We start from the raw sequence: 24,747 nt of genomic DNA on the forward strand, positions 1-24,747 counted from the left end.
TACCAAACATAAACTCGATCAAGCTAAGACTTAACACATCCTCTATAGTCATATTACTACATTACACCAGAGCAACTTTGAGTTCTCTGGCAATGTTTTCACCAAAAAGAGCTATTTTTCCTGTTAGTACTCCTTTGCTGATCCAGCTGAAAAGGGTAGTGCAGAAAAATGTTGGGCTTCCATTGGATCAACTGCCTCAACTGGCTGACTTAATGGCTATGCAAATGTTATTGCTCACATTGGAGGAGGAGGCTGTGACCGCTCTTTTTCTGAAGCAACTCTATTTTAGTTTTGCTTATGCTTGTCAAGAAACTTTGCAGCTTCAACTGGGGCTGTGGTGGTCCTGACTTCTCCTTGGCTGTACATCTTTCCCTGCTGGCAAGGAAGCCTTTGTGGCTGTGTGTTAAGTAGAGTCAGGGAGTTAATCAGGTTGATAGTGAATAGCTTTTTTTGCTTTGTTGGATTTTGGCTGCGTCACTTCTGAACTGGCTGACCATCCAGCTCCAGGGGGTGGGAATGGTACTTCCTTTTGAAGTGGAGGAGAGAAAGGAGAAGGAGCCATAGCAGCTCTGGTGTAAATTTCCTTGAGCCTTTATGGAATCATACCTTTCCATCAACATGATCTGAATTAACAGAGACTTACAGCAAACTGTTTTAAGTTGACTTGGCTGATAAAGCCTTAAATTGCAGAGCGTTCTTCCATTTTTCTTAGCTGTCATGTTGATGTAGGTGGTAACAGCCATGAAGGGAGGATGAGGAGCTAGGGGTGGGCTAAGCACGGTAACCTTAGTCTGACACAGCTGTGTCTAGAAGAGGAATTATTCTCATCTTATTGTGGGATGTGTCAGATGCTTATTTTGATGCTCTTTACAGTGTATAGTTAAAACAGATGTTGCATCAGAAAGGGGAAAACTTTCATAACAAGCAAGTTCAGGAAGACTATTTCACCGTGCAGTGGGTCTAGTTTTTTGTGTTGTGTTAGGTTTTGTTGGTTGTGTTTTGGTTTTTGAGTTTTATTGACTGAGGCTTGCAAGCATTAATAGACTTCCATCAGTCTAGAAGAATAAATGGGATCACCTTGTTTGTAACTGCAGTTACACATTCATCCAGAGTCTTTCATGTGTGTTTTAGGAGATACCTCTGCTAAAGTTTGAGTTGCTTTGTTTACTGTTTGTTCTTACCAAGTAATTCTTGGTAGAGTCCTGGTGTTGTGTAGTTACCAGATGTGATGGCTTAAAGATGATTTTGGGTAGTGATTTATAAATCTTCTGTTTCTGCAGAGTTGTGGCTAAAAGTGTGTCAGGACAAATGATTTGTGTGAGAAGTTGGCTGAAAGAGGAATATGGATGCCAAACGTAAAGGTGCTCTTGAGGAAAATGTGAAATCATTCATTTCAGAGTGTGGGGGTCAGAAACAAGTTCTTGGCTGCTCTTAAGTGCTGAATCTTTAGGATTTTTGAGATTTTTCTGGTGGGTTTTGATACTGAAGCCAGAAGCAGTTATTATTAGCCCTCTATGTGACATAGTAGTTTTAAATACAGTATATTAAGACTTGGACCACACTGTCTGGAATTTTTTCTGGTTACCTTTCCTTTTCTAGGAGACAACAAATGTGGAAATCCCTGGTGAATTGCATTGCAATCAGTCCTCTTTAGGTATTCCCAGATCATTTACTGATCAGAACTGCTTTCTGTAGGTGCATGGTGTGGGCTTCTTCACATGCCACAGCTCTAGGAGCTACAGGTACTACTGAGGCTGTTAAAAAATTTGTTGCACTTGGCCAGAACCATTCTTACTGTCTGCAAACTGTTTTGATCTGGATGTGACTGATTTTAACCACTTAAGGTTTGGAAGTTTTTCCCCCTACAAAAATTAAAGGTCTCTTTTTCCCTTCTAATGTTATTTAAACTTGATTAATGCAGTTTGAGCCTGTATTGTGTCTACACTCTCCACAGTGAACTGAATTTAGACTGTTAAAGAAGCTCCCTTCTACCAGGACTAGATATACCTTGATTTTTTCCCAAGGCTATCTGTTGATGGGCACCACTGAGCCTGGAACTACCAAACGCTCTTAGTTACTCAGTTTGCCTTTGCAAGTGAATGCTTGGTGACTGTTAAATACTTGGGTCTTTAGTTAGCTGATGTCTTTGTGTGTTGACTTAAGATTTTGAGTGAGGATAGGCTGCTTTCAGAGGCATTAATTCATCAACTGCTGAAGTAAAAATCTGTGGAGACATGGGAATTTGTTCCCCCTATGGAGGAATGACACAAATAGAAACTTGGTTCATAACCAATAGGGACTGGGTCTACCTTCTGGTTAGTAGCTAATGGTAAAAGCTTTGGGTTTTCATTTTTGCTTTGTTATGTGTAGCATGAGGGGAAGCAAGTATATTCTTTCCTTCTGAAGTGTTTAACAGTAATTAAATTTTGTTCATGGACATTTTTTTTTCTGGAACTTGGTAGCCCTAGACCAGTTTCTGTGAAGCAAATAGCCAAATACCGTAGTCCTGTGAAACTTAATTGCTGTCTTGGCTTGTTGCTCTAGTATTTGTTTCTTGGTCGAAGTAATAACCTAAATTCTGTGGACAATTGTCTTTTCTCATTAAAAGACAATTGATACTGATTTGATTTGTATGGATCTCTGTAACTGCAGGGTTACGGAGCCATGTATCACAGTATCACCAAGGTTGGAAGAGACCTCAAAGATCATTGAGTCCAACCTGTCACCACAGACCTCATGACTAGACCATGGCACCAAGTGCCACATCCAATCCCCTCTTGAACACCTCCAGGGATGGTGACTCCACCACCACCCTGGACAGCCCATTCCAATGACGAATGACTCTCTCAGTGAAGAACTTTCTCCTCACCTCGAGTCTAAACTTCCCCTGGTGCAGCTTGAGACTGTGTCCCCTTGTTCTGGTGCTGGTTGCTAGAGAGAAGAGACCAACCCCTTCCTGGCTACAACCACCTCTCAGGTAGTTGTAGAGAGCATAGGCTCTGGAGGTTATGGCTGGCTCATGTCTTGGCAGTGAGATGAATTTTGCAGCCTTTTCCCCTGCTTTACTAATATGCTTTTGTAAAATACACACTTTTTTAAAAAGGCTGTCTGTTTTACTGTCAAAGTCTGCTTAATGTGATTTTCCTGCTGACTTCTTCATTTACACGACTAAGAAGTGATGCTGCTTCCAAAAATCCTGTGATGATGATGGTATTCTAAGTGGCTTGCACTGGGCCAGGGTTCCTGCATGCGCTCTACCTTGTAGTCCTGATAAATTGCATCGCTTGTATCCCAGCCCCCCTAGCCCAGCCTGAAAATACTGCCTGAGAGAATTAGGGTGTCTGGTTTAAGGTCTTGGGTAGTCCAGGTTTTATGGGATTCAGTGTTTGTGATGCTGGCTTTGCTTTTGGTATTTTAGCAGATATTTACCGGTAATAAGTGGCTCTTGGGCCTGCCTTTCCTTTTCCTCCCTCCCAGTGAATTATCAGTAGTCTAGTTTACAGTTAGAAATAATTGTGATTGCTCTCACTAGCAAGACTTGAATGTTATCACAGGTTAAGTGTTCAGTTTTGCATATGTCTATAAACTTTGGTGTTTCTGCATAGGTTACAGCGTCTGCATGAAGAGTGTCTCTTGTGTAACATGCTCTTTCTTCAGCTGGATTTGCAGGGGGTGGCTTTGACAATGCCATGACATTTGTAAACATTCATTTATGCATTGAAATTACTTGCTCTCTCTTTAAATTGCATGAGTGTTTTCTGGAGGCAGTTGGTTAGGTTAAAGCACCTCTCAGTTGTACCATGCATGGCTTTTTCTAGCTGAAGAAAGTAGCCTGTAAAAAGCTATTTGGTTGTAGAGCAACTGGGCAGCCCTGAATATTTTTCTTAGCTTGGTAGCAGAAAGCCAGCCTTGTGCATGGGGGTGAGTGGCTGCAATCCAGTCGGCCTGTGTCTTTTTTTTGCCAGAGTATTTTTGAAAGCTTTTATAAAACAGGTTGGTTGGATTGTTGTTTGTTTTTTTTTTTAATTTATTTATTTACATTTTTAATTTTTTCTTTAATATATATCTTGGATTTACTGTAAGCAGCTGGAAGAGAGTCCCTGAATGCTCTGTCAAACTCACTGGGTGTGCTTTTGATGGGTGCATTGTGCTAATATCGAATATGGATTGTTTATCTGTTTGGCTGTAACAGTGTCATGTGGCTTATTTTTTCTGCTCTTCAGGCTTTATTTCATCTATGCCAATGGTGACCCTCTAGCTTAGAAGGCCTCGAGACTGTTCCACCAGTCTATAATGAGTGGAATGGTAACTGAGTTAAGTAATTTCTGTATTGCCCTCGGGAACAGCAGTGCTGCATCAATGTAATTTTTAGGTTCTTAGCCTTTTTACCAACCTGAGTACTTTGTGCCTTGAATTTTCATAAGGAATACTCAGTCTGTGAGAATTATCCTCCAAATAAGATCACTGTTATATCTCAATACCACAATACAAATGTTCCTAGTTGTTCAAAGGCATTGAAGGAAAGCTTGTAAGAGTGGTTTGAACATCCAAAATGTGCAAGTATTTCCTTGCTGTCTGGTGAGGTAGGTAGGGTGCACTGCTTCAAAGAGGTGCATGGTACTATGTGAAAGTTTTCCTCACTTTCAAAAGTACAGAATTTGTGCCACAGAAATGGCCTTTATTGTCTTGTGTGGCATAGTACAGTTTCACATCTACTACCTCACATTCATTTGTGGTCATTTATTGTGTGTAATAAACTCTTTCTTTGGACATCATTTACTTTGCATGCAAGACTATATTCTTAAGGTAGTCATATCTACATAGTGCTTAGTATCTGGCCCATGCATGGGCCAGGAATGTAACTGGAACTGGTAAAAGTCAACACAGTCTGCCTACAGTATTTGTTAGCTTTGAGCAAAGGACCCAATCTTCCAAATCCGAGTAAACAATATTCATCATTCAAGTGGGGAAAAAAGTGAATGGCTCTAACACATAATAATTTAACAACTATTAAATTACTCTTCTAGTACTGTGGATTTAGTTGTTCTTCTGAGGCAGGCAGTGCTGAGGTAAAAATACATGTACACCAAATATACTGAGGTCTGGTGAACCGTAGAAGTGTTATTCTTGTTTTGGAAAAAAACTAAGGATGATGATGAAGTTGATCAAACAAATCCAGGATGAAAACCTCTCTGGGTCTGTCTTAATTTATTATTCATCAATTTCCTGTCTTAATTTCCTAATAATGTACTGCAGTGCTTTGTAGTGAATGAGCACTTCTGTGGAAAAAAAGCAGTTTTCAACAAAATGGCTTGCCTTCTGTTGGATGTTGTTTCTCACTCACAGGAGCTTGATCTGGTAGTTTATTACTCCTGCATTTCAGAAAAATAATAAATTTGGCATTCAGAGGTAAGAAGCTTTTTGGAAATGTGATGTATCCTGGAATTGTCTGAGATGATGGATTGGGACTCCAGTCTTGCGTGATGGCAGCTAAGCTTCTTGCACTTCTGAATTGCAGTTTAGCATCCCAGGACTGTTGAACTGTATGTTCCTTTCTTGAATAAAGGATGAAAAATGGTTTCTTTTTTCCAGGTTTCTTTGCAGCAAGATCAGTTCCCTGTTTCCACTTCGGCAAGTGCTAGTGCTGGAACTTTGGGTGGGGAAGAAAATGCAGAGGGGCTGTGCTGTTTCTAAAAGGAAGTGACACTGATCCGGTGCATATGGATAATGAAACTGAGCTAGTACATTTTGGAAGTGGTCCTGCCTGCTTCTCTCACCCTTAAAATGTCCTGTCTGAGGTGAGGATTATGCACCCAGGAGCTCTTTTCCTGGAGTTTCTTCCAGATGCATAAGTTGTCTTTGCGCAAGAAAGGGACTGCCAATAACGTTGCACGGGAAATGATGGCTCAGTGCCGCCGCAGTGGAGAGGCATCTGTACCTCTGGTTATGTGAGCAGCCAACTGCTGACTGTCTTGCCATAGGATGTAGTTCTCAGAAATGAGAACAGATCTCAGATCCATCAGTGACGGTGTATCTCTCGACTACCACCATGTTATCTTGCTGTCTGCTTCCAGAAGATGTTATGTGAACCAGCTGGGTCCTGCTCCTGTCTTAGTCCTTGCTCCCCAGATAATGTATTGCAATCCAGTGGCCAGAGTTTGTTCTGTCCCATCACAGCAGTTCTCCATCCACATGTAACTGAGTAGGTGTCTTCTTTTTTACAGCATTAGGTCAAGTGGGAAATGGAACCAGTTGGTGTGGGCAAAATGTGAACAAAGGCTGAAATGATTAATGAGGTGATTATGAAGATACCTTACTGATGATAATGTTAATGTTGCCTTTGGGGGCGGGGAGTCTTCTTTCCTATAATTTTTCTACAAAGAATGGAAAACTTAATTTCTTCCCTGGAGCTAGGTTGTGTATGGGGCTGGGTGTTTTGTTCCCCTTCACCTGCTGTTTCTGGTTCCAGTAGCACCTGAAAGTGTATAGATATTCTTACTTCCATCTCCTTAATGTGACTTTTACATAGATGACTGCTATTGTTCAGTTTACTGCTTTAGTGTTTGGTCTTGGTAAATTCTGCATAAGCGTTCTCTCCCCTTCCAAAGACCCTCTTTAAAGTTTCTAGTGTGTATCTTTCTGCTGTGAGACACACCACGTGTATAAAAATGTGATTAGGTGCAGCTATGTTTGCCTTTATCTTCACAAAATACTGAATGATTTGTTGGCTTCTGTATTTGGGATGACATCGCATCCGGTCTAGTTCTGTGCAGAGATACAAGATCAATCTACTGTGGATTGCTGTCCCAGTTTCTTCAGCAGAAGGGGGCTGACATCTGCCAGCCATACATCGTATTACCCCCAGATGCTGAGGACTGCTCTTCTGTGGTAGGTGCAAAATGGCTACAGCTATAGTACTTTGAAATTCAGGTTAGAATTCATTCCAACTTTCCAAGACTTGCTTTCAGATATCCTTTGTGGCATTTGTGTCACCAGTAGTTCATGACCAAAAATTGGTTTTGCACTGCATTTTCTTTGGTTTCCCATGTAGTGCAGCTTTTATAACACATGTGGCTAGCAAGGCTCTAAACAATACTGGCTTAAAGCTTCAGGCCTAATTTCTGTTTGCAGAAAGTGGGGAATGGCACCAGTGTGGAATAGGCTGAGAATTGCTTCTCTTCACAGCTATTTACATGGAACTGTGAGTTGACCTTCCACTCAGGACTTCAGCTCTTAAGGTTTAAGCAAAGTAGTTTGTTGAATCCTGGTCAGTCTTTTGCTTCTTTTGGGCAGGTGAGAATTATTGAAGACAATTACTGTTAGTAATTTTGGGAAACAGCAAGGATGGTCTCGGTTTTTTTGATGATGTTTTGTTGTTTGGGTGGCGGTGTTTTGTGTTTTTCATTTTTTCTTAGAAGCACCACATTAGGGTTTTTTTCTTTTGAAACTGAACACATAATAGCAGCCATGTCAGGTGTCATTAATGAGTGCTCATTTAGCTTTGGTAGGCTTTGGGGGAAAAAAAAAGAGTAATATTCCCCTAGTAATCTTGGTATGAGGTATATGCACATCTATCTCATTTACATTGAAGTGCTAAAGCAAGCTGCATTACTGTATTAAATTAGATATTGCCTAATTCTATGTTTACTTTGGGGATTTAATTATCCAATGTTTTAAATTTGGAACCAAGCTACAGAAGTTTCTGGGAGTTTAATGCTCATTCTTTCCTTCTATGCAATTCAGAAGTTGTTTTTGTTTTCCCAAAGATAGGAACTCATGTCCCTAGAACCCCCTCAAAAACCTTCAGTCCCAATAACGCTGGTAAAGGACTTGACCAAGAGAATTGTCATTAATATATATATTCCTTTCTTGCAGTTACAGTTTCTTAATGGAGTTGGGAAAATGTCAGTTGAGGTGCATGGGAAGTGTGTGATGTGGTTACTGTTTAGACTAAGGTATTTCATTGCTCTGTCTGGGGCAAGAGTAGGGAAGTTCTTCATGTCCATTTATGACTTATCGCTTTGGGAACAGAAATACCGCTCACAGTGTATCTGAGGGGCAATCACAATAGCTTAATGTGCTAAAAATTCTCCTTGGTTTTGCAGTAACTTTGTGTCACAGCATCACCAAGGTTGGAAGAGACCTCAAAGATCATCAAGTCCAACCCGTCACCACAGACCTCATGACTAGACCATGGCACCAAGTGCCACGTCCAATCCCCTCTTGAACCCCTCCAGGGATGGTGACTCTACCACCTCCCTGGGCAGCCCATTCCAATGAGCAATGACTCTCTCAGTGAAGAACTTTCTCCTCACCTCAAGCCTAAACTTCCCCTGGTGCAGCTTGAGACTGTGTCCTCTCGTTCTGGTGCTGGTTGCTTGAGAGAAGAGACCAACTCCCTCCTGGCTACAACCCCCCTTCAGGTAGTTGTAGACAGCAATGAGGTCACCCCTGAGCCTCCCCTTCTCCAGGCTAAACAACCCCAGCTCCCTCAGTCTCTCCTCATAGGGCTTGTGCTCAAGGCCTCTCCCCAGCCTCGTTGCCCTTCTCTGGACACGTTCAAGTGTCTCGATGTCCTTCTTAAACTGAGGGGCCCAGAACTGGACACAGGACTCAAGGTGTGGCCTAACCAGTGCTGAGTCCAGGGGCACAATGACTTCCCTGCTCCTGCTGGCCACACTATTCTTGTCATTATGTAATGGCCTTGAAACAGGTAGCAGAATGTTTCTTTAACTGTGACTAATGGCACATCTGAATATCAGAAATTCAGGTTAACAGTAGGGGGGAGGCAGGACAGGAGCAGATTGTATAATTCTGTGTTCAGCCATTGTAATAAATCCAGTCTGTAGGACCCACTTGAAATAAAATTCTCCTGGTACAAAAAGTAAATGATGTTGAGGAAAATGACATCCTCTTTGCTGATATTTGCAAACTAAAATATTCCATGGTATGGAATAGGTTTGTCAAAGAGGAAGCTGGTTGATGAATCCCATCTCTCTTTTTCCCTCCTCGTGTGTTATTTTTCCCCTCTATTTTTTTTTTCTCCTTTTTTAACCCTTTCCCATAGAAACTTCAGGATAAAAGGTGTAGGTTCTTTCTGTGCAAGACAAACCTCTGAGATATTGCTTAATTTCTTGGTTTGTTTTGTTTGTTGTCCAGATCTGCTTGGAAATAGGTTGTTCAGGGTTAAATGCAGAAGGCTTAAATTTTGCAACATTAATGTTTAGATTCTTGACATGCCAGGCTCAGGGTTGTGAGTCATGTTTTGGTTCTCCGATGTGGTGCATGGTGGAAAGTTAGGAATGTGAGAATCTCATTGAAAAGAGAGGTTATTTACTGCTCAGCATAGTAAATAAAACACAGAGAAGAGGCTCATCTTACTTTCTAGGGATAAGGTGCCACACTCCAAGCTGCAAGATGCTTATAACCCTGTGGATTTATAGTCATAAGCCTCTTCTGAAGTTTAAAACATTTCTGTGGTTCATGGGTCATTCCTAGCAAAACACCACTGGAGGAGGTGGTAGATGTGCCTCTAGGCAGTGTTGCCATGTTCAAAGAAACAGCCAAGGGTGTGAGCCGTGAGCACAAAAATGTTTTTCCTGAGCAAGTCCTGTTCACCGAGAATTATTTTGGATCCTGGCTATGACAGTACCAAGGATGTCTTAAGGATGGCAGCTGAGTTTTAAAGGCATAGCCTCAAACTGCCACACCTGGATATTCCATGAATTCTTAATCTGACTGCTGACACTGGAATAACTGGTCTCATTGCCCATCATGTGCTTCTTGTGCTGCTTCTGTGTTTGACTTTTTTTGTAAACCATAAATATTCAGTGAAACCAGCAAAAAGTGAGTATCTGCTGCTGTGATGCTCTGAATTGTCTCAGCATGGTCTGGCAGTGCTAGTGGAAGGGAGAAAGACAGCAATGGGCGGTTGGATTGCTACAACCACCTCCTGCAGCCTGGTTTTAAATGTGAAGAAATGCTAGCTTACATCAGTTTAGGTTCTCCAGTATAGGAAATGGAGAAGATAGTTTGCAGCTAGTTAAACCAGGCTTGGATTTCTATGTGGAAGTAGCATGCTGATGATCTTTGAGATGGTAGAGAGCAAAAAAGTTGTTTGGTCTTTTTTGGAGAAGTTGCACAAATTAGTGAAGAAAAAGTGAAAAGCAGAGTGTCAACTTTTTATGGGGGGGGGGGAGGGGAAGTCTTTTATGTCATCACTTCAAAAGGTGTTCCTCAGTCCAAAAATGTAATCAAAGATGCAGTGGACTAGAGAGTTGGGCCAAGGGCAAGCATGGCCTTTAAGCCCAGTTGTCAGGGTCCCCTTCTGAAGGGGGAGAGGATGGTGGAAGCTGTGGTGAGTGATCCGGAGACTGTGGGACACTGTGTGTTGGTTTTTGGGGTTTTTTTTTGACTCTTTAGTGTGTGGCTGTAACAGTCTTACTTGCTATGTGTGAGTTTTTCTGCTTTGAATGAGGGCTGCTTAGTCAAATGGCAGGTAGGTTTGGTGTTGGGTGAGTAGTGATGGGGAAGTACCAGCTTCCAGGAGCCCATTGTTGAGTGCCTGAGCTCTGTAGCCTTGAATAGAGGGAGCAAGTGCTCTGCTTGCATGAGAACAGATGTTGAAGAAACCACTTGCACAGAAGCTTGAGCAATGGCAAACTTTAGGCTGAGAGAAGTAGTAGGTTATTGATTGTGGGTCCTTAATATATGTGTTCATCTCATCCCATTGCTCTTTCTACCTCTCGGGATGGAAGAAGAACCTTTTGTCTGTGTAATCTCCCTGGTAAACCTTATTTATTTCAGGAGCCATCTCTTAAAATAGAGCTCTGAGCATTGATTTTTTTTTTTTTTTTGAGACATGCTCTAATTGAAGTAATCATTTATATGTTAGTTTCTAAAACTTCTTGCAGTCAGCTCTTGCTTTCTGAAAGGCTGCATCAGCTGCTCAAAACCCTGAGACACCAGTGAGTGCAGGTGCAGCTGCAGCCACTTGCCCTGTCCCTGTCCATCACAATCTGTGCTTCACCTGTTAACAATGTGGAACCTTAAATTCACTGTGTCTAACCTGTTACAGGCTTAGCTCTGACATGGTCGCTGTTGTCCCTGTGCCCTGTGTTGCTGAAGCAACTGAAATACCACTTACCTTGGTGGCAAAAGGATGTAGCAGTACCAGGTGCCCACGTCTGAACTGGTAACACCGTAGCTGATAAGCTGGCTATTAGTCCCCAGACAAGGTCTGCCAAGAGTACAGGATATCTGGGGTGAAAATAAATTAGCCCCTGCAAAGAAACCTAAAGTACAGCTGAGCTCAATGGGGTTTGACAGTTCATCATATGGACCAGTTAATGGCAAGGTAAACACCTTGTATTTATGAGAGAGCTAAAGAATTTTAACCATGAAAGACATGCTGTATGATTATAGACTCAGTGAAATTTATTTGAGTAGGAGGAAGTATTTAATTTGAGTCTGCTTCAGCCAACTTTTCTGTAGTACTCTGGGATGCTAAATGGCAAGTAATCACTGCTTTTAAAAGTTATTTTGAAGTAAACTTGCATGTTGTATATAACTTAGTAGAAGAAACTGAATATTAAGTACACTTTGATCTGTTTTCCTGGTAAAGATTCCTGCTGTGTTTATTCAGCTATGCCTTAATACTTTACTCTTAACATTTCTGTGGAATGTTCTGACTCTTGTTAGTTTGCAGTCTCTTTTTTTCTTTGAAGAGCGTGATTGAGCATTGCCGCATGCAAGCCTGACTTTCAGCAGGCAGTAGACAGCAGAGTTTGAAATGTGATTTCTTGGTTTGTTTGGTTCTGTGATGAGGACAGATGATCTAGAAAAATCTTAATGGGATTATGTGTATTGATTTAATAAAAGGAGTCTGGTTTTGACTAAAACTTCCAACCATAAGAGACATAGATGCAGTTTTATTGTGGATGCAGAACTCTGTGTGCCATTATAAAGTCCAGGTGCTTTTTAAACACTGCAATCTATTCATAGTCCTTACTTTAAAAGCTTCTAGATGTGTTAGTATTAGTAATTCGCCCATTACATTATTTGGGGTTGAGTTTTATCAGGAATGGTCAGTTTTGAGGACTGCATGTACTCTTCTGCGTACCCCTTTGCTTCTGGTGTGTAACACAAAATTGACAGCTGTGATTTGGCTCCTTTAATGAACAGAGTTGTCCAGACTCCTGTGTGTTGAAGTCATAAAAGTGATCCAACGAGATGTATGTGTGTTGGATAAATTGTATTTTTATGCCTAAATTAACAAGGGTTTATTTTAATGTTGGTGCCCTTAAAAATGGGTGTTCTGCTTTTTTCTAGAAGAGCTCTCATAGTTGTTCTAATAATTTGTTAATCTACATATAGACAGACATTCAGATTTTGGAAGTAGGAGGCTTTATCTGTTTGAAGCAAAGCAGGTTCAAGTGTCTTATCCCTGGTTTGCTAGACTAAGATCAAAAGCAGCTCTTGCATTGTTTTGTGAAACTGGCCTTTGTAAAATTTATTTGATTTTGTTTGTTTTAAATTCCATGATGCCTCCATCTTTGCGAAATAGCTTGTACACGGGCACAGGGATTCTGCTGAAAGATATTAGTGGGCTGCTTGAAAGTGAAGCGTGTGGCTTGTGCTTAGACATGGAGGTAGACCTACAGATACACCTTAAGAGAGCTGCAGAGAAGTCTCAGCCTGAGGGCAACTATAAATAATAGATGCCTTTTCGGCACTGTTTAATACAAAGGAGGTGGTAGGGTAATGAAAGCGATTGATAATCCAATGATTTGCTGCCATTCTCCCTCCTGAAGTGATTACTTATGTAACTGATGTAGTGTTCTTAAATTATAGTGAGAATGAAACGCCTTTGGAGGTTTGCCTTCAGTCCAGTTAGGATTGTTGAACTTGTTCAGTTTTGATAGAAGTTCAGATTCTGACTTTCTAAGTCTTCTGGTGCAACTTCACTCAGAACAAGCTCTTCACTATGAATATGAGCAGGTTCCTTTCAGAGTGAAGAATTTAACAGACATTGAACTAGGAAAAAGACTGCGAGTCTTCAAAGTGAGAATGCATATTAGAGGAAATATTGCGTGAGGCTTCTGGAGAGCAGTTTTTCTTTGATTCTGAAGTAGTCTGGATGAAGTCCACTTTTATAAGGTTGATGTTGAGAGCTGCTTTTTTTTTTTCTCTTTGACTCTTTTCATGAAACTTGATCATGAATAAAACTAATCTTCGTCTTCTCAAACCTAGTTTCCCATTATTCTTCAAGTGGGAAAGATGAAAAGCGTACAACTTTTAGAAAACTTGAAAGGGCAGATCTTATCCTGGAAAGACACATTTTCATACTGAGTACATGAAACATTTCCTGCTTCTCTCAGTGAGGTGTTCTTGCTCAGAACAGGTAGAGCTTAAGAGGAAGTTTCTACCTGTCTGTTTACATTAGGACCCTTCCTGTCAGTCACACAAGTGCTTTCAGGAGGGCCTGCTGCTCTTGCAGGTCAAAGAGCAGGTGCTGATTTCAGGGCAATTGGTAACCCTAAGGCTCTGAGGTGACCTAATTGTGGCCTTCCAGTATCTGAAGGGGTCCTACAAGAAGGCTGTGGAGGGACTTCTCAGGGTATCAGGTAGTGATAGGACTAGGGGGAATGGAATGAAGCTGGAGGTGGGGAGATTCAGGCTGGATGTGAGGAGGAAGTTCTTCACCATGAGAGTGGTGAAGCCCTGGAATGGGTTGTCCAGAGAGGTGGTTGGGGCCTCGTCCCTGGAGGTGTTTAAGACCAGGCTGGATAAGGCTCTGGCCAGCCTGATCTAGTGTGGGGTGTCCCTGCCCATGGCAGGGGGGTTGGAACTAGGTGATCCTTGTGGTCCCTTCCACCCCTGACCAATACTATGATACTATGAAACCTGTGAGCTTTAGAGGCTTCTGACTAAATTGTACAAGTGAAGATCTTCCTGCAAAACCTCTGGAGGACTCAGTGCATGGTTGTTTTCCAGTGAAGTGGTTTTGTTTCATTAGCACAGAGATAATGGTGTTTGCACCAACATGAGCAAAGGAATGTGTTGCTTCAAAACTCTTGCTATTCAAGGTACGTTCTGCCTTGTCCTCTTGGGTCCCACGCTAGGTTAACGTAAGCGATGATCCCGTAAGAGGCAGGTGTGAGACAAGATTTTTATTCCTCCCACAGTCTTATTTTAAGTTTGATTTAGTTTTTTTTCTCCCCATTTTCAGGGGCTAAATACATTAAATCCTTGAGACTAAGGGGTGTGTTCAAAAGACACTTCAAAAAGGGGAAACAAAAACACGAAGCAAAACAAACCAAGAAATTAAGTAATTAGTGGTTGTAGGTATAGAGTGAGGACTATTTACTTAAATGGAGGTGACTTGCAAAGCTTGTGTGCACGTTTGTTTGTTGTTTTTCTCCTTTGTGGATGCTGGAGCCACAAGGTCTGCTACGATTTTGTTTAAAATCAGTAGTGGATGTGAACGGGAGGGAAGGATCTCACAGCTATGATAAGTCACAAGTTTGTAGTTTAATTTTGCAGTAATTGAGCCATGCCAACAGGCTCTTCTCGGGCTCATAATTTAGTAGTATCCATGATTAATCTAACCATTGGACTTTGTATTGAAATACATAAACACCCGAGAATCCTTTGCGACTGGCTTTGCTGCGAGCGAAGGAAGATTTATCCACTGAAGCAGGGAACATAATTCTGAAATGCTGAGTAAGCTGAAAACCAGCAATGACTGAAAACAGGTAATGTTTTTCAACTAGCAGAATGAAAACATGAATCATTGTCTGTAGGAATCCTTTCACTAAAGGCAATTTCAACCTGGTTGCTAAGGGAACCTTGGGTCAGCTGGTAGCAACAGAGAGGGGAAAAAATGGCCATTTCCAGTTTCCCTCCTGAGCCTCAGCTCTGCTGGAACTATGGCAGTGTTAACCACAGGTGCCAAGCAACAGTGCTCAAGGGGTATGTGGTAGTTTTAAAATTCTGACTGTAGGAGGCTGAATATGAGCTGATATAACCCCAAAAGAATATTAGCAGCAGTAAGGAAGAGAGTCAGCCTATTAACAATTGAAAGCAGACCCTTTTATTAAAAGCTGATGATTTTTGGACAAGTAACATGGTTATAGAGGTCATTTATTTGTTTTAATACTGCTACCAAACAAACATGAAGTATTCTTTTCTAGATAAGCTTTATATTAATCTTCTGCACTATTCTTAGTACAGCTTTCAGTCACAAAATAGAACTTAATAAGAGTGGTAGTGAAAAGAATATCTGTGCCTGGAAATGGGGTAGTGTGCTGATACTGAAGCAGTTTTGGTGTTTGGGAAAAAGTAAGTGTGTTAGTGGATTTGAATCTAAAACATGTGGACTTGAAGTGGAGGATTTCCTTACTTTTGGAGTAATTGGTTGTGGAGTTAGATTGGACAATGATGATCTTCAAGGTCTCTTCCAACCTGGTGTGGTCTATTCTATTCTATTCTTCACAGAAAGATAATCTGTAAAGGTAGCCAAGGCATTACTTCATGACAAGGGAGAAGAGTGCTGTTATTTTATTTTGCTATCTCTTCTGTTGTGTTCTTAAATTTGAAGGTATTATGAGCGTCAAGAACAGAAAAGGCTGCATTTCTCATGGGTTTCTTTCACTTTAAGCTGAGCATTCATGAAAATGTGTATTCAAATGGAACAGGAGTAAGAAAGGTGTAGTAATTGGTAATTACACAAAATACCAAGTTCCACTAACATACAGGTGTTCACTTGAGTTCCTGTTGAAGCCATCTTTTCTGTTTTTCTTCCTCAATTAGTTGGAAAACTACCATTATTAGGAGAAAACAGTCACAAACTAGACAAGTGAAGGCAGACTTAATTTAGCATTTGGCTCCCAGTGGTTTATCTAGCTCTACCGAAGCAATTCCTAGTGTTGGCAAAACTGTAGTTCGCCTCTTCTCAACGCTTCGTGCTGCAGAGCCTTAATTGGAGTTAACCATGGAATTCCAAGTGAAACAGATTTTGTCCATGATGAAAAATTGTAAAAACCTAGATGTATTTTTTTTTTTTTTTCTTTCTTTTAAATCCCCTACCAGGGATGTGCTGGTGCAGATGGAGAAAAAACTCAGACTTGGAGGTTATCCTCTGTACTTTTGGAAAACATTGACTATAGGCTGCTCTCAGCTTGATCTTGGTATGTGGAAATATTAGTGGCTGCCATACTCTGAGGTCTGCTGTTCTATCAGAGACAGTCTGCTGTTAGCTTGGGGCCTAAATCCAACCTCTAAGACCTAATTTTTTATTATTTTTTTTCTGACCCTTTGTAATGCCTAATGAAGTCAATACTTGCTTGGGATGTGGAATTTTTCTCTGGATTACTGTCATTGATGCAGAGTCATCTTGGATCCTGCAGTATCTACTGAGTAGCACTCTGCGTCAGTCCCAGCAGCGTGGTCAGGTCCCAGCTGGACTGAGGAGCAGGGCAGCTTCTGCTCTTCAGCTCCATGCAGCATTATGTTTTCCACCACCAGCTGGTTCTATACAGAGCAGACCCGTGCCGTGCTACTGCTCTGCTTCCCTGCAGCTGCTGCACAGTGCCGGCTCTGCCTCCCACATGCTGCCTTTTGTGGAGCTGCGCTGTGTCTTTTCACTGGGCTTCCCAGTCTGCTTTTGATGTGTACACGGGGGAGGAGAAGACAGAGGGGCCCCTGCAGGCCCTTTCATTTCCCAGGTTGCTTCCAGTGTGGTGTTGCACTTTCCCTGAGAAAGATGGCGGTTGTGAGGTAGCTCTGTAGCTCCTTGGCTTCTTGAGCAGTGAACTTAGGCTGACTCTGCTTGGGTGGGTCCCAGGCTTTGTTGCAGAGGACAATATGCACACCATAGCTCAGCCTGCTTTTATTCTAGATAATGAGAGTCTGTCTCTGTGTATTGCTTTAATCTGCAAACAGTGGGTCCCAAGTTTAGGGTTATCCACTCTTAGTTAATAAAGCTGCTGTAACTATTTTCCTTCTCTCTGGAGTAAAAAAAAACCACAAACACAACCAAATAAAGCAACCTAAACTCTGCCTTGTGGTATCTCCTCTTTCTCCTGATAAGAGTTAAAAGGATTAATATTTTTTTAGCAGCCTCTGTAACTGACCTCCTCCTGTATAGTTTGTGATTCAGGTTAGGGTACAACAGGTATTGAGTTAGCTGCATGTTTGCCCTTTGCCTGTGCTAAGCACTCCCCTAGTGTTGGCCTTTATGAAATTCCTTATCAAGATGATAAGGTACAGAGTTCCCTCTTCATCTGAGGTAAGGACTGATATCCTGTCCAGTACATGGGCTTATCTAGGTGGTCTGAGTGTGTTTGGGCAGCTGTCATTAGGGAACTTGGCCAGTAGCAGTACTGAAATTTTTGTCTCAAAAGAATGCTTTTCAAGAAATGCTTAGAGAAAAGAATTGGTGTGTGTTAGCTTATATAAAGGCTTACTACGCTTAAGGTTGAGCTCCTTCAGCCTAGGGCACCTGGTGTCTCAGTCTGGGTCTCCCCTCGCTCTTGTCACCCCAATAACTTCAAGGGAGAAGGGTGGCAGCTTTAAAATGCAACCGATCTCGCCTCTGGCATGCAGATATCTACTCCTGTCTCCACACTTAACTTCTTTGTGTTTAGATAAGGCTTATGTTGAGTCTGTTTTCCTCATTTTGTTTTCTTTCCTAGGGGCACCATTTTTAACTAAACCAGTGTAGGCTAATTTCAGATCTTTTACTAGGTCAGCCTATTTTATAATTAGAAATTAGGTGCAGTACAGTTTCTGTCTTGGTAGCCATGGTAAAAGCTTATACAAAGCAGACTTAAAGCAGCAAAGCCATGTTTTGTTTTAACTATAGAATATACTGGAAGGCACACTCCCTATTTCATTGTTTTTTAAACTTCAAATGTTGGCTTTTCCTCATATGCCTTGGCAAATTATTCCAGTGGCTAGCAGTAAACTAAAAATACTAGTCTAGTATCAAATACTAGCACCTTGGTCTAGCAGGAAAAAAGCAAAAGATGAAAAGTGTGGAATCTTTGTCATTGGGATTATGATCTTGTTATTGCTTTATTTTCTGTTGTGTACTTCAGGAATCAATTATCCTGAGTGTAAGAGCTCAGTTTTCATTTACGTGTAGGAGTGGGATGAGGACCTGATATATTACAAAGCTTCTCTTAAAATGTGGACGCTTGAAATGTAGGCAACAGTTCAGTGGTAAATGTGAAGGAGATGTGGTGAGTGGACTGCAAATGACACTTCCTCTGCCAGCACACCGAGGTAATTTTTTCTGACTCTTGCAGCATCAAGTATGAACCTAGCCCTCACTTTCTCACTGGTGTAAGTAGAATCCAAGGTAGTCCCTCTGATGGAAATTTAGCCTGTAGTTTGGCTTGTCTGTACATTATCTTATCACAGAATCACCAAGGTTGGAAGAGACCTCAAAGATCATCAAGTCCAACCTGTCACCACAGACCCCATGACTAAACCATGGCACCAAGTGCCACATCCAGTCCCCTCTTGAATACCTCCAGGGATGGTGACCACCTCCCTGGGCAGCACATTCCAATGGCAAATGACTCTCTCAGTGAAGAACTTTCTCCTCACCTCGAGCCTAAACTGCCCCTGGTGCAGCTTGAGACTGTGTCCTCTTGTTCTGCTGCTGGTTGCTTGAGCGAAGAGGCCAACCCCCTCCTGGCTACAACCTCCCTTCAGGTAGTTGTAAACAGCAATGAGGTCTCCCCTGAGCCTCCTCTTCTCCAGGCTAAACAATCCCAGCTCCCTCAGCCTCTCCTCACAGGGCTCGTGCTCAAGGCCTCTCCCCAGCCTCGTTGCCCTTCTCTGGACACGTTCAAGTGTGTCAATGTCCTTCTTAAACTGAGGGGCCCAGAACTGGACACAGTACTCAAGGTGTGGCCTAACCAGTGCAGAGTACAGGGGACAATGACTTCCCTGCTCCTGCTGGCCACACTATCCTTATCTTTGATTTGGCATAATCTGCACTGAAGTAAATTGGTTGTGAGTAGGAATCTGTCACCATAAGTAGTCTTTTGTCCTTAGCTCTGAATTTGGTAGTTTCTGATATTAGTGGATTTTACTGTTAAATATTCTTTGCAGGTATGAGTATGATACAAGCAGTATTAAGCATAGTGCTCATCTCTGCTGAACATAAGTACAAGCACCTTTTCCTTTCCCTAGTGGGCTCCTACTTTCCTCTTGATCTGATTAATTGATCAAAAAGTTAAACATTTAATCCACTTGAGTTAAATATCATGCAGCTCAGTTCTGTGGGGTTTATATGCCTCTCACTCGGTGAGGGTAGGGGTTAGTTTGTATTTATGGCAATTCTTGTGACAGGAGCTTGTAAGAGAAATATGGAGATTGAACTTTATACTTGTTAATTATTTGTATTATGGAGGTCTGGAGACTGAGTAGAGCAAAAGGAAAGATTTTGTTACTGTATTACTATAGCCTCTGATTAATTCTCAAATTATTAATATAAGACACTATGCATTACAAATGAGCTTAGAAGCCCTTCCTTTATTTGCCCAGTAGGTAGTATGACCCTTGCAAGAGCTTCCAAAATGTGAAGCGAGCATTAGAGTCTGTGAAGTGTTCCTTCTGGAAGTATTTTATTTTCTGAACATAGTAAGTCTTGCAGTAGAGAAAGCAGGATGGAAAAACAAATATGTCTACAGTGTGGTTATGGCTGAATTGTGCAAGTCAAAACCTGTGCTTTCCTCTCTACCAGATACAAATACTGCAAATAGTGCATAGGGAATGCTTCATATTGCTCTGTTTTCAAGATGTTTAGATTAACTTCTGTTAAAATGGCTCTTGGGAAGATGGACTTCAATACTGCACTACCCTGATTTTTCCACAGAAGTTGCAAAACCTATTGTACTTACTGCTTTTTTCAGTGCAAAATGCTGTCCAAACTTCTGGAACTAAAGCCAGAAACAGCAAAACAGAGTATTTAAAGTAATATTTTGTTCCATACATCTGAAAGCAGTTTGTGAAAAAATGTTGTTAGAAACCTCAGATGGCACCCTTCAATTTAAAGGAATAGTAAAATGAGTCATTATGGGGGGAGGGGGAGAAAGGACTGTTTTTTGTCCAGTAATAGGAAAAGGGATTGACTCTGGATATAAAATGCTGACCTTTATTGCGTTTGCATTAGGCAGAATTATTAACATTGTATTGTAGAGGCTGTAGCACATTTTTGGCAAGCTGGTACATTCCTCCCTTTCTCTGTTGCTTCCTCCCACTCAAGAGCTTTTGTCTTTCTCCATCTGCTTTTTGAAGAGAGAAATGTGGTGCGCATAAAGACCTCTGAAACTCTAACTTGAGTTTGGATATGATGTAAAGCTAAATTGTTGCCATAAATTCAGACTACAGAAAGACGCAAAATTAAAAAGCTCCGTTTCCTTATTTAAATAAACCCAAATATAGTTAAGATGTGGAATCAGGCAGTAGGAAATTGACTGCCCAGACTTTTGTAACTAATACTTGGCAGAGCTGAGAAGCATCTACTGTGCGAGTTAATTGTGCCTACTCCATGTGTTTGTGTATCATCTCTTCTCTGTTGAGGGAAGGTTATTATGAAAGATGACAGTGAGTTAAACATCAGAAAAAAACCCCACTTGAAATAGCAGCACGAGTGTGTGATAGTATGATGCAAGCTACTGTCATGCTCTTATTTTTAGCAAATATCAACTTGCTCTGAGGTTTTATTCACTGATCTTAGTCTCAAGTGGAGGAGTTTGTGTGGAAGAGCAGCAGAATGCAGAACCTCTAATTTTTCTATTAGTATGGTGAGAACTTAAAGAGGTTTGATAATAAAAATCTAATGCCCCATGTAATGCAGCTGAAAATAGTTAACGTGCCATGAGCTGATACTTTTGGAGGATTCTTTCGAGCCTGTTGTATGCAAAACCCTGCTAGTAAGGTTCAAAGGTGGCTCCACACACAGTGTGCACAGAAGATCTTTTATGAACGGCCTTGGAATGCTACGTGTGTGGTTGTTTCTAAAACAAACAGTAACTCTTCCCCTCTCCTTCTGTTTATATGTAGACACAGATGAATTAAAAAGCTTGATTCATCCTCAGGCTACTTGCTATTTATTTCATTTATTAAAAAAGAAATAAAAATCTGTACAAAAGTCCTTTAAATGGACATTTAAAGTAGTTTTTCCTAAAGCTAATAGTATTTAGTTTTAAGACATTTCCCTACCATGTTTACACATCTACAGCTGAAAAACTATGTCCCTAAGATGAGAAGAGGGAAATGGTGCGGTGGAAATCTGCCTTTTCATAGCCAAGGATATCTAAAAATGGGACAAAAAGTAGTACTGCTAATTTTCCTTGTTATGTTCCCTTCAAAGATTATGCAACACTAACAACAGAAAGTAGGTCTAATCTTTGTTAGGAGAAAATGGAAAATGTTTTGTATGAAACATGGAGAGATGACCTGATATTTTCTTAATGTTGTGGTATCTCAAGTTTTATAAGGTGCTGTGATCTTACCAGTGGACAGAAAAATACTCTGTGATAGTGTCCTGTAGGTCTTGGATCTGTGTGTAGTCAGTGGCATTTAGGAACAGTTTCAAACTTGGTGAAGTAGGTGCTTTTAAAAAAAGATGATGTATTAAAAAACCCCAACCTAATCTCTTTGTGTATATATATAATCTCCTTGGAGCAAGGTTTCTGGCTGCCAGTGTGCCCTTGATCACTGGACATTCTCATCTGTAATGCCTTTACAGTTATGACTATTATATGGAGTTACAAAATTCACGAAAAAGTTGTATAGCTAATGATTTGATAATGAAAGACATCTGGCTACTTCCAGACAGCGCTTTTCACGTGACATCAGGTACTTAAACCCAAAACAAACTAAAATGAGGTGGGGAAATATCTAAATCTCTTCCCTAGGAGATTGTCATGAAAGTTCAGAGGTGCTTAAGAAGGTGGGGTTCAGCTTTACTGGTGAAGTGTTGCATCTTGACAATTCTTATTCTCAAAATTATTGGTGGGGTCACAGGTGTTTGGAATATCACACTAGCACATAAGCCTTTCTCCTGTGTTAAGCTCAAATCCTTGGTGATCTGCTGGCACGGGTTTTCTGTCACCCCATCACCTTAGTGTGTGCTGACTGAACCCTGTTGCCATTTTCTGCCCCTTGCATATTCAGAAAGGGGAACTATGGACCACTTGAAATACTTCAATCTATACAGTCACTGGATTTCTCTCAAGCCTAAACTAAACAGCATGTTCATTTTAGTGAAGCTGAGTTAGGGGTACATTGCTTGGGTGAGAAATACTTTTCTTTTGTCCATGTGGGCAAACCAGTTTTTCTTGTTCAGTGGTAGCCAGCATAAAATAGGTGCATTTGGGTTGCAGCTTCTTCATTTAATTTGTAATCTAGTATTTAGTGGGGATTGTTTTAAGTTTTTCTGTGCTGCTTATATTGGTCTTGAGGTTTTAAACTGTAAAGCTGTAATGAAACCAGCAGTACATGTTGGTAAAGCTGGCAGAAAATACCATTATTCAGCACCTGAGAACTTCTTATTTTGGTTTTTCCTCCGTATGAATGTCTACTGCAGGTTGTTGTCTTATCAGGTATGCACAGAAGTCATGGTACACTTTTGTGCAATTTAATGCAGACAGGTGACCTGGTGTGATGACTTAAATTGTAGTATTTAGTAGCATTGTCCTGGTCATGTTAATATTTTTGAAACCAGAATGTCCTTAAGCAAGTCTGTTGAGAAATTTAGCCTAACAGAGGTCACTATTAGTGCTCCCAGTTAATGCTCAGGAATGCTGTGATGAGCTTGTTGCTGGCTTTCATATTGAAGACTGACCTATGATGTTTCTAGTTCTGGGGAGAAACTCATTATTAAGAATATTTTTCTTCCCCTTGAGCTATTGAGTTAAATTTTGGGTTTGGGGCCTGCTGTCATTAGCAATAAGAAGCAGGAAAACCATTCCCTGTACTAAAGGTACTTGGATTTATTTTACCTTTTATTTTCCTTCCAGACTCCTGTAGCATGAACAGTTGTGTTGTGCAACAAATGGAACGTTTTTGTTGATGATTTTTTAGCAGTGGCTGGTAAGTAGGGTGAGAACTGGTGACAAAGACAGAAAGTCTTTTTGGGAAGGAGAAGTAATACCGTGAAATGGTCCACAGGATGGGAAGGAAAATGTATACTACTTAATCAAAGTTTATCAGTTTTGTAAACTAATGTCCTTTCCTTTAGATATCAAGTAGGGAAGGATCCAGGTGGAGTTGAGTGTCTGTCCTGTGGATCACCAGTAACAACTTCTGCTTTGCTGTGCTGAAGATTTTCTGAATGCACATTTTGCTTAGAAATGAAATGCTGCAACTCTAATAAAGCTGCAGATCTGCTAATTTCTGAATGCTCCTAGTGTCTGGACAGAAATAGTTATTTTGAAGTCTTCAACAACAGTGCTTCTTGTCAGTTGGTCACATTTCCCCCCCACCTCCTGGATATGTACAGAAAGAACTTGTAGAGTCTTTGCTTTGCATGCCACTTTAGACTAAGAAATGCTAAGTGGTGTGTGTGACCCATTGCAGGTTTCAAGTCGGGCTTTCAAATAGTTGGTGGGAGCTCTGCTGATACAGACACAGCTTTGAGTGTGCTGACATTAAGAGGGGCTTGAGGTGCCATGGGTCTCATGTTAACATCCAGAATTTAACATTTTGTGTTGAAGTGCTACAGTTTTGCTTTTTGAATGCATTGAAGCTAATGCTTACTAGTCTGTGAATACAATGTAAATAACCAATACTGATTTTTGTAGAACCTTACTTTTCGTCATTACTCATTTGGTTTGCTACTTGTCTTGGGGAGTTTTGAATCTGGTAGGTTAAAAAATACTAATTTGTACAGATATGATGCATTTTTACTAGCAGAAAATACTTGCTCAGGCAGATCTTTGTATTCACTGACACACTTAGGCATGGAAAAATCCTCACTGCTTGTTTCTGAAGGTACCACTCCCAGCATTTCTTCATTTGCCATTCCTGCTTTTGTTGATCTGATTATGGAAATTAGTCAAGTAGATGAAACAGCTGCATGCTGGCTGTTTCAGTTTTGGTGTGGTTTGGGGTCAAACAAAAATAGCAGCACTTAGGTTGGAAAGAGGGAGGACTGCACTGAACTGATTATACTTGTAAATGCACTGGAGTTTTACCTAGAGCACTGAGCCAAGCTAAGTGCTTGTTTTGGAAGAGACTTAATTAAAGTTTTGTTCAAAGTCTTTTTTGGTAAACCTGTTAAATTAGTTTGGGAGCCCCTGATTTATAGGGAGCTGGTTAAGGATGTGCTGTTGGTTTTCTTTCTTTCTACAGCTGTTCAGACTCCTTGTGCCTTTAACAGTCAGTGTGTCTGACTGAGTGGCTGGAATGCCTCCAGCTGAGGATTGTGTGAAAGAACAGTAACAGCGTGGCACAATGTATACCTAGTATAGGAGGAAGAGGAGCGGTAGGAAAGGAACATTCCAGTTGTATTAGGCAGGGAAAGCCATGTACAGACGTGGGGGTAGGCTGGTCGCTTGTGAACTTGAGGAAGGGAAGGTGCTGGTGTGAAGTCCTACAGCTACTTTTTGTTACCCCAGTAATAATTTTCTCCTTCAAGACACTTCTTATCAGTCTCTGTCAGATTCTTTCTGAAAATCCAAGTATGTTTTTCATCTTTAAACAACTCAGCTAAACGCAGTTGAT

At 41.0% G+C, this 24,747-nt stretch overlaps 1 protein-coding gene across 11 annotated transcripts in view; it reads left to right on the plus strand.

Moving 5' to 3' along the window:
• Positions 1-24,747, plus strand: part of NUMB (NUMB endocytic adaptor protein) — a 98,751-nt gene that overhangs the window by 2,437 nt on the left and 71,567 nt on the right. The gene's annotated exons all lie outside the window — the stretch shown is intronic.

The sequence above is a fragment of the Dryobates pubescens genome, chromosome 5 (assembly GCF_014839835.1).
Source record: "Dryobates pubescens isolate bDryPub1 chromosome 5, bDryPub1.pri, whole genome shotgun sequence".
NCBI lineage: Eukaryota > Metazoa > Chordata > Aves > Piciformes > Picidae > Dryobates > Dryobates pubescens.